This window comes from Delphinus delphis, chromosome 8 (assembly GCF_949987515.2).
Source record: "Delphinus delphis chromosome 8, mDelDel1.2, whole genome shotgun sequence".
Lineage (NCBI taxonomy): Eukaryota > Metazoa > Chordata > Mammalia > Artiodactyla > Delphinidae > Delphinus > Delphinus delphis.
Window position 1 is genome coordinate 89,854,224 of NC_082690.1, and position 9,871 is coordinate 89,864,094.

At 31.9% G+C, this 9,871-nt stretch overlaps 1 pseudogene; it reads left to right on the forward strand.

Annotated features, from left to right (window-relative positions):
- Nucleotides 1-3,399: 3,399 nt before the first annotated feature.
- Nucleotides 3,400-4,738, forward strand: LOC132430300 (dynein axonemal assembly factor 11 pseudogene; annotated as a pseudogene).
- Nucleotides 4,739-9,871: the final 5,133 nt, after the last annotated feature.

A 9,871-nucleotide genomic window follows, 5' to 3' on the forward strand; every position in this document is an offset into this window, starting at 1 on the left:
AAAGAAATGAACATGTATCAGTCCTTATCCATGTGGGTTAGCCATTTGGATAAAAAACCAAAATCATGCAACAGGTAAAAGCTGTCACTTTTTCTATAACTGCTTTTTAAAAAAAGAAGGATAAGATATTTTCTCTCTGGTTTCTGTGCCTTTGTTTTCAAATGTGAACAAATGTACTCAATATGAAAAATAATGTTCTAAAATAATTTATTCTAACAATTATTCTTAGTCTCACATTTATACATCAATGTTCTTGGAACCACTAAAGCAAAAATTTATAAGTATTTCAGAATTATATTTTGATCTTCATTATAAAAAGATTCTGAGAAAAAACTCTATATGGAGAAGCTTTTGAATTTGTATAGATTTAACTTAAAATGTATCTTACCTATTAGTTGCTTTTCTTAAACTTATCTATATTTTAAGACATAATAACTAGTTGAATGCTTTGTCTTCTCAGAGTAATAGTGTGTTATAATAGCCACTATTTTCCTAATTAATTTTCTAATTATGACTTGTACTCTCTGGCTTCAAGTTCTGCATTTCAGCCAAGCTGAACTAAATAATAGGGGATTTATAATGTTTTATATCCATACTAATTTATGGGATACAGTCAGGAAGAGAGATGCTAAGGTAAAATGTTGAAATAAAATTTTTTTATATGAATTAAAATCTTATTTTTAAAGAAAATCATCTGTTGAAAAGATAATAGTTCTTATCATTTGTCCTTTTTTATTGTTGTTCTCTTTACCACCGTAAAATTATTTATAAAGTCCTAACAAAAATAGATTTAAAAGACCTTTTGAATACATAGGTCATTGTGTCAATGTTTCTATCTTCAAAAATAGACATAATTAACAATTTTTGTGTTTCTAAAAAATTTATTACTCTTAAAGACTTTTAAAGTGTAGGTTTTAAGTCTTCATATCTTGGGGAAAAGCCATATTCTCCTACAATTTGAAAAAATAAATACTGGATAAATTTTTTCTACTTTTTTAAAAACAACAACAAACAAGCAATGAATATATAAACTGACAAAGATAGAGGACTAGCTATATCATGTTTTCTCTATGGGATACACTACTTATTAATGAGTTTCCTTGGACATGTTCCTTAAGTTCTCTAAGATTCAGTTTTATTTTATTTTTAAAATTAGAGTAGGATAGCTACCATATTGATTTTTCAAAATAAATATTTCATGAGTTTAGATATATGCATGTGTATATGTATTAAACATTTTGGGAATAGGCATACTTTTTAGTATATAAAAAGTATTCCCTGAATATTTCCTGACCATGTCCTGTGATTATTTTTGATTCAACCATTTACAGAATGGATGGTTGATAGTTAGATAGAAGAGAGAAAGAAAATGAGAAGATAAAAATGTATATACCTTCTACTTCATTACAGAACACTATATTAAGTGAACATCATTGGGGAAAGGGTAATGGACCTATTCTATAATATAAATGAGTTTTTTAAAATTAAGTAAAAGAAAAAAGTTTTTTAGATGCTTCTCTTTGATATCAAGTTGGATTAGATGTTTGAGGTGTTTTTATAAAAAAAGAATTAATTATTCATATTAATATTATGAATAATATTAATTATTCATATCTACTTCTAGTAAGGTAAATTACCCTACATTTTAATAATTCCTTGTCCAGGAAAATGAAATGTAAGCTAGAATAATCAGAAAAAAATAGGTTATTCCCAGATTATGTAACTGAACACGTAGAATATGTAGAAAATCCAAAAGAATTTGCATATATATATTTATAAGTAGTTACACAAGGTAGCTGAATACAAAAGCAGTGAAAAAATCAAGAGAATTTCTATATAATAACAACAAATAAAAATAGTATTATATAAAATACCATTTTAAAAAAAGCACCAAAACATATCATATAAGTAGGAATAAATCTAATAAACACAGTACAGGACTTCTGGATAGGCAAATAAAAACTGTAATTGAGAATAAAGAATATAGAGATGATAGATAGATGAATAGAAAGATGATAGATAGATAGTAGATAGCTAACAGATACTCCATTTCCATGGGTTGGAAGATTGAGTATTATAAGCATTTTACTTCTTTCCAAATTGCTTTATAGAGTAATACAAATCTGATAATTTCCAACACTTTAGTTTTTCATTTGTAAAAGTTGAGTTGATTCTAAAATATACACTGAAATGTATAGAGGGCCAAGAATAGCCAAGAAATCTTTCAAGAAGAACATCATTGGAGTATCTGTTGTACTAGTTAGCAGGAATTATTTAAAAGCTGTCATAACTAAAAGAGTGTAATATTGCTGCTAGGTTAGATGAATACACCGATAGAACAGAATAGAAAGTTCGTGAATAGACTAACACATACATAGGCATTTAATATACAGTAATGTGGCAATACAGAGCACAGAGTAACATACCAAAAAAAACTCAATTAAGATGTTGTGTAGATACCTATATATTAAAAAAAGAAAACAACCTGACCACAACCACACATAAAAATCAAGTCCAGATTGATTTTAAATCCAAATACTAAAGGAAAAATAATAAAATTTCTAGACAATTGTATAGGAAATTTTTTAACATCTTAAAGTATGGAAAGAATTTAACAAGACAATGAAAGCACTGTTTATAAAGGAAAAGATTGATACATCAAGCTGTATTAAATATAAGAAAACCTGTCATTCACTAGACACATTATATCTAATAAGGACATTTTAGTTACATTGTGGAAATTTGTTCTTATCCTTTAGAGGTTCATGGTGACATTTTTACAAATAAAAAGAGATATGATATCTTGGAACCTTGACTTTAAAATAATCCAATTGTGGGTAAAAATGGATAGGGTAAAAGTGAAACTAGATTGTCCGTGGAGTAATAATTCTTGAAGCTGGATGATGATAGATAAAGATTCATTATAATTTTCCCACAAATTACCCATCAAATGTTTGAAAATTTTCACAATAACATATTTAAATCAACAGAGTAGGAAAAATCACTTACCACACATATAATAGACAATGGGCTCATACCCCAAATTGGTAAAGAACCCCTATAAATCAGGAAGACAAAAAGATAAAAAACACATAGAAAAATGACTAAGAGACTTGAGCAAACACTTCACAAAAGAAGACATTCAGATTTCCAATAGACATAGGAAAGAAATCAACATCAATAGTCATAAAGGAAATGTAAATTAAAATTACAGTGACAGACACATTCTGGCACAGCCACAAGAATGGCTAAAGTTTTTAAAAATATTGACATACAAAGTGCTGGCAAGCATGTGGCACAAACAGAACATTCATATATTAATGATTGAAGTTTAAATTATTACTGACATTCCTTGGGATCCCAGGCAGGCTTCCCGGGCCCCAAAACCAGAAAGGTGCTATGGATGGGATAACAGAATACTTCATTAGACAGAATGCCAAACACAGTAACTGTGTAATTTTTCCCCTGGAGGAACTCTCCTTATATCAGCAATAAACAGAAAGAGATCATATTGATAAATGGTACCAGAATTTTCTACCTTTAAAATAATCCCAGTGGAAAAATTTTTAAATGTTACCAACCTCAAGAAACTTAAATGTTTTGATTTTGCTTTAAATAACGCTGAAAAGATTGAAAATTTGGAAGGATCTGAAGGGCTAAAGAAAATTAACTTGATAAATTTCACTGGAGACCTGAGCAACAGTAAAACCCTGCAGCACAGTCTCCATCTGAAGGAGTTCTTTTGCATGGGTAACCCACATGCTGACTTTGAACGTTACTGGAAGTTGGTGGTGGCAACTCCTTAACAATTAAAGTGTGGTATGATAAAGAGAGTTCAGAATGAATCCAAGAATTGCAGAATTTACCCATTAATTGGGGAGGAAAAGTTTATTGTTTCAAATGGGTAAATACAGAAAAGTGGTTCAGAGGAAACTTTAAGAACAGCATAAAAATAGATGAGAAGAAAAGTAACCCTGGCTTTGACAGACACCACTATCCTGTTTTCTTTAGTGAACAAAGAACATCAGAACACTAGAAGTATGAAAAAAGGGTCCCAACCAAAATAAATTAGATGAAAGCAAAGAATAACAGCATTCTGGTATAAGCTTTCTTCAGTTTACTCCTGATTTTAGATGGGAAACTCTTAGACATGGAAAAATGATGGAAAGACCAAGACAAATTAAGTATTACAAAGAAGAAGGGTAAACCACCGAGAACTTTGATCACTAAAGTTGGAAAAGCCCTAAAACTAAATGATCCCAAACTTGATTTCTCTTGAAAGATGATGGAAGACAGAACCAGATCATCCTGGATCTTGCTGTCTATAGTTATAGGTAATTGATGTCAATGCGCAGTCAGTGTATGTGAGAGGAAGGCTTAAGGGAAAGTCACATCAGCTTATATTTCCTGAAGAGCTCAAACCTCACAGCAACTCTGCTAGGAAATCTTTAGTAATCTGCATGCCCAAAGTAGAAAAAGTAACTACAGGTGGTAGAAAACATCCAGGTCTTTGAAAACTACCTTGGACATAGGCAGAGAACAAACAAACAAAAGAAGCAAGCAAATTGAGAAACTAGTAGTAGATTCTAACATGCATGTATTTCCTGATGTAGCTAATGTAGTTCAAGAGGAAAAATACACTCCCCAAAGCGTTGGATCTGAACCAAAATTATACCAAGTAATGAAGATCAACGCTTTATTGTTAACCATGGATGCCTCCATTGATTTGAAACATTAGGCTGCATGGTCATTGACTGTGACCCATGAGGCTCAGTTTTACTCAACGCAAAGAGTATATGCATAACATTTATGGGTTAACAGAGTTATTTATCAATATTACTAATACAATGTTTTAACTTCTAACTTTGTATAGTACTACTTAAACTAGTTTAAAATTAAGATGTGTCCCTTGGGGAGCATGGCCACGATGGCAAAGTATGAAGACCATCAGCTCACCTCTTCCCACAGGCACACCAAAATCACAAGTACTTAGAGAGCAAATATTTATGAGAACAACTGAAGACTAGCAGAAAATATTTTCCAAAGTAACAATATAAAGAAGGAACCACAAGGAGAAGGGAAGGAAGGGCAAAGATGCAGTATAGTCAAGATCCATACCCCCAGGTAAGTGACCCCCAAACTGGAGGATAATCACAACTGCAGAGGTTCTCCCCAAGGAGTGAGGGTTCTGAGCCCCACATTAGGCTCCCTAATCCAGGTGTCCTGCACTGGAAAGATGAGCTACAAGAATGTCAAGCTTTGGAGGCCAGTATGGTTTCAGTACAGGGGAGGTAGAGGGATACAGGAAAAATGGACCCCTCTCTTAAAGGGCATGCTCAAAATCTCACAGGCTCCAAGTCCCAGTGCAGAGGCAGTAATGTGAAGGGACCCTGGATCAGACTCACTTGCTGATCTTGGAGAGTATCCTAGAGAAGGAAGAGGCAACTGGGGCTCCTCCTGTGGACATAGACACTGGCAGCAACCATTTAGGGGAGCTCATTCTATCATGAAGACACTGGTGTTGGCAAGCGCCATTTTGGAATCCTCCCTCTAGTTTATTAGTGCTGGAAAATGGCCTCGCCCACCAGCCTGTCTCCACAAGTACTGGGATGCCTCAGGCCAAGCCGTTGGCTGGGCAGGGACGAATACTGCATGATCTCACTTATATGTGGAATATAAAAAACAAAACAGAACAAACAGAATGAAGACAGACTCATAGGTACAGGGAACGAAGAGGGTGGTTGCCAAAAGGGAGGGGATAGGGGAATGGGAAAATGAGGCAAAGGGGATTAAAAGGTACAGACCTGCAGTTATAAAATAAATAAGCCATAGGGATGTAATATACACAGCATAAGGAATGTAGTTGATAATATTATAATAACTTTGGGGACAGATGGTTACTAGACTAATTGTGGTGATCATTTCATATTGTATGCAAATGTCAAATCATTATGTAGTATACCTGAAACTAACGTCAATTATATTTCAATAATTTTTTAAAAGTTTAAAAATGTATCTTAATATGCTATAGCTGATTATTTGTCTATATAAAGTGTTGGCTAGTAAAAATGCTCAAAGCGTTATTACCAACACTTTGCAGAACATTTTGGAATCATCCATTGTATTTGAATACATGCATATCTTACATTTTAGCAGTTTTATTCTTTGTGTGTACCTGAGAGAAAAGCATAACAGAGAAGAGAATTAGAGAATTGTACAGCAAAACACTATTTCTAAAAAGACAAATAAGGAAAAAAGAAACATAAATATAATTAAATATATACAAATATATTTATATATAGATCCTTCTATATAAGTGTTTATTAAATACCAATTAATCTACAGTGTTAAAATATATGGTATTATGTACCTATGGGGAGAAGGAGAGGAGTGTGATTAAGGGAGAACCAGGGGCATCAGGTGTTTTATTTATTGTCGTCTTCTTTCATAAGCGTCCATGTTTTGATAATTTATGAGTATGTACATTTAAGTTTAGTGTTCTTTTTATGCGTGGTACACTTTAATAAAATATGCTTGGGAAAAGCGAGTTAGCTTAAAGTGCATTTAATAAGTGTGCGATGTACATGAAATCTCAAGAAGTACAAATAAACAGTGATTGGTATTTAAGGTGTCGTCGTTACTTGGAGAATGATAGAAAAAAATTTTAAATGCCAATTTCCCTGGATTCTAATGGACACGGAGTTGTTTTAGTTTGGAGCTTTAATAATTCACTCATAAGTTAAGAGCAAGAGCCCTGCTTGATATCTAAGAGGGTTATTCTGCTTAAAGCATAAAGCAGCTTTGTAATGTTTTTCCTTAGCAGTTTTTGCTAAAAAAATTTAAACTTAATCTTTAGATAGGAATTATTCTAATGTTTATCCCAACTGTGTCTCAAAAAGGGCTAACTTTATTTGTGTCTTTTCTGAAGATCCAAAATCCTTAATCTAAACATATTGATTATTTTACCTTAATGACTATTCATCTTGTATATTTATCTGTAGCACTTACTACTTCATATTCTCTCTTATCTAATCCCTGACCATAATATTTGATCTCCTATTTGTCATGAGGGAAGCCTGATTTGTCTGTGTGAACCCAGTACCCAATATTAGCTAAAAAGGTATTACATGTTTTTAAAGATTCAATGTTGAGTGGTATCTAATCAGATTGGAATCAGGTCAATAATATTTTCGTAACCCTGAAGTTACCGTCTTCGATAATAAAGATTAAAAAATTCAAACCATCAATTTGAAAACCAAAACAAAAAATGCCTAAGTATTGCTGGGATAGATAGCTTTACTTTATAGTCTTATAGCAACAGAGTACTGCTTATTTAAAAGTATATATTTTTAAAAGAAGTTGAAGAGAGTAGTTGGAAATCATACACATTAGAGTCATTGAGCTACAGTTCACAGCTAGAAAGGAGTGATACTATCATCTCCTTCATTAAAAAAAAAATTATTCTAGAAGTACCATTAAAAAAGAAAGGAAAGCTAGTTTAATGTATAGGAACTCAATGTTTGATGTTTATTTAGGAGATATAATATGGAACATGAAGGATTATTTATACTACTAGTAAACACATTTAGAGTGCTGTATAAACTGAAAACTATAAAGGACTTCAATAAAGCGCTGTCACATTGATTATACATATATTGTATGTATATATACATATACACATTATACATCACGAGGAGCTTTCATATACATTATGACAAGTACTCCTTATTTCAACATAGTAAAGTGTGTATTTCTCTTATTCTGGAGATAATAAACTTGAGACCCTGTTGGGTAGTGTTTGTCTAAGATCTTCTAGTGAGATGCCAAGGTGGTACTTTGTCTGTGCCTGAAACTAAATTAAGAAGTTTCATATAATATTTTATCTAATTACATACTTGCTCACCTCACACATATACATGCCTGAGTCCATTATCATTACTCCAGTTTTACTGATGAGAAAATGAGACTTTTAAATTACATCACTTGAAAATTTAGAGTGAATTTTTAAGACTATAGATTAGTAGTAAGACCCGTCTGAGTTTGCACTCCTATTTCTGTCACCAGATACTTAAGCTCTTATAAGTGTATAACTTTACAAATATGATAATGTATTTAAACAATAGGGTTTATGTGATAATTAATGAAATAATATACAAATAATGAGGTAGAGTACATGACAGTTTTTAATAAATGCTGTTTATTTAAGATAATCTTTCATACTTACTAGAATAAAAACTGTTACCGAGGAGCCTTTGAATTATGGATATTTGGGGTACTTGCTATTATTTTATTTAATTTGCATAAATATATCTTCATTTTTTTCCTACTTGCTTTAGCTAAATTATACATACTACTGCAGACTTACATTCTAAAAAATCTATTCAGAAGATAAGAGAACATACTCTGTAACTGACTGGTATTTTAAACTCTATCGAAAGGAAAGCAACAATGGCTAGTTTTAATTCATTCATGTTGTCAAAACGACTTATTATAATTTTGAAAGAAATTAAGTTTACCAAGAAAGATCATAAAGTCTTAAGAAATATTTGAGAATAATAATTAAAAGTAACCAAAATAATATCTGAATAAGAGACTCATATTTTTGCTTAAATATGTGCATATATTTATAGATATATGAGTAAATGCTTATTTATTTTAAAAAGTATTTCTTCTTAAAAATATTTTATTGCTACTTGTAAAAGTTGTTATAGTTTTTGATGACCTGAAGTTGCTTATTATGGCATAGTCTCATTTCTTCTCCTTTAGAAGTACATCATTTATATACTTTTATATTTTTCAAGCTACATATGATTTTTACACAGACTGTTTAGGTACTATATCTCTTATCAAACCTTCCCCCCATCCCACTCTCTGGTTTACCTGATAAAGAAAAATGTTTTTCATAACTGTGGATAACTGCCACCAGAGTTTGGGTTAATATTGCAAGTGGATTATTGTAGCACGGATAGCTCTCTCCTAGGTATTCCTGAGACCTCTAGGGAATTCCATGAAATTAACAGCTTTTGGTCACTAATGGATCCCCAAGTAAAAGAAAATTTTCCTGCCTGACTGCCTTGATCTGGAGCACTATTCTTTTCCTGCTTTGGGACGCAGACTGGAAATACACCATCAGCTTTCCTGGGTGTCCAGCTTACTGACTGTAGACCTTGGGATTTCTCAGCCTCCATAATCATCTGATATAATTTCCTATAAGATATATATATATATATATATATATATATATATATATACACACACACACACACACACATATATCACATGGCAACGTCAAAATTTATTTTATTCTTTCAGTTATGTATTCAGAACCTCCAAAATACCCTGGCTTAGTTATAAAACTTTTATGCTTCATTAAATATGTTCTTCCTATATATGTACTCTATACAAATTTACATATTTTCTAAATAAATTATATTATGTGCTTTGTGTATAAATGAGAAGATGTTAACATATTTATAAGGGTGTGAGACAGTCTGGCAAAAAATGGGTAGATAATAATTATTTTTTGAATATTGGTAAGTAAATTTTACACAAACTTTTTCCTGGTACTAAAATTGTCCTTGATTATATCTGTTTTATTTAAAAAATGAATAAAGAAAGAATATATGGCTTATTTTGGAAGTGATCCCAGCAGTTCCCAGAGAATAGCTGGAAGGGTCCAACTTCATTTTAGAGATAAGGAAGGAGATGATGCTTAGGTAAATCACCCAAGGTCACAAGCCTATTGTGGGGTGGAATTGAGATCGTTATCTAGATGGTCTAAGGTAGCTCCATATTCCCTTGGATTACACCATGCTGCCTCTCAGTTTCACAAGTTCAACATGTGAGAGGGTTTCTATTTGCTTGTTTATTT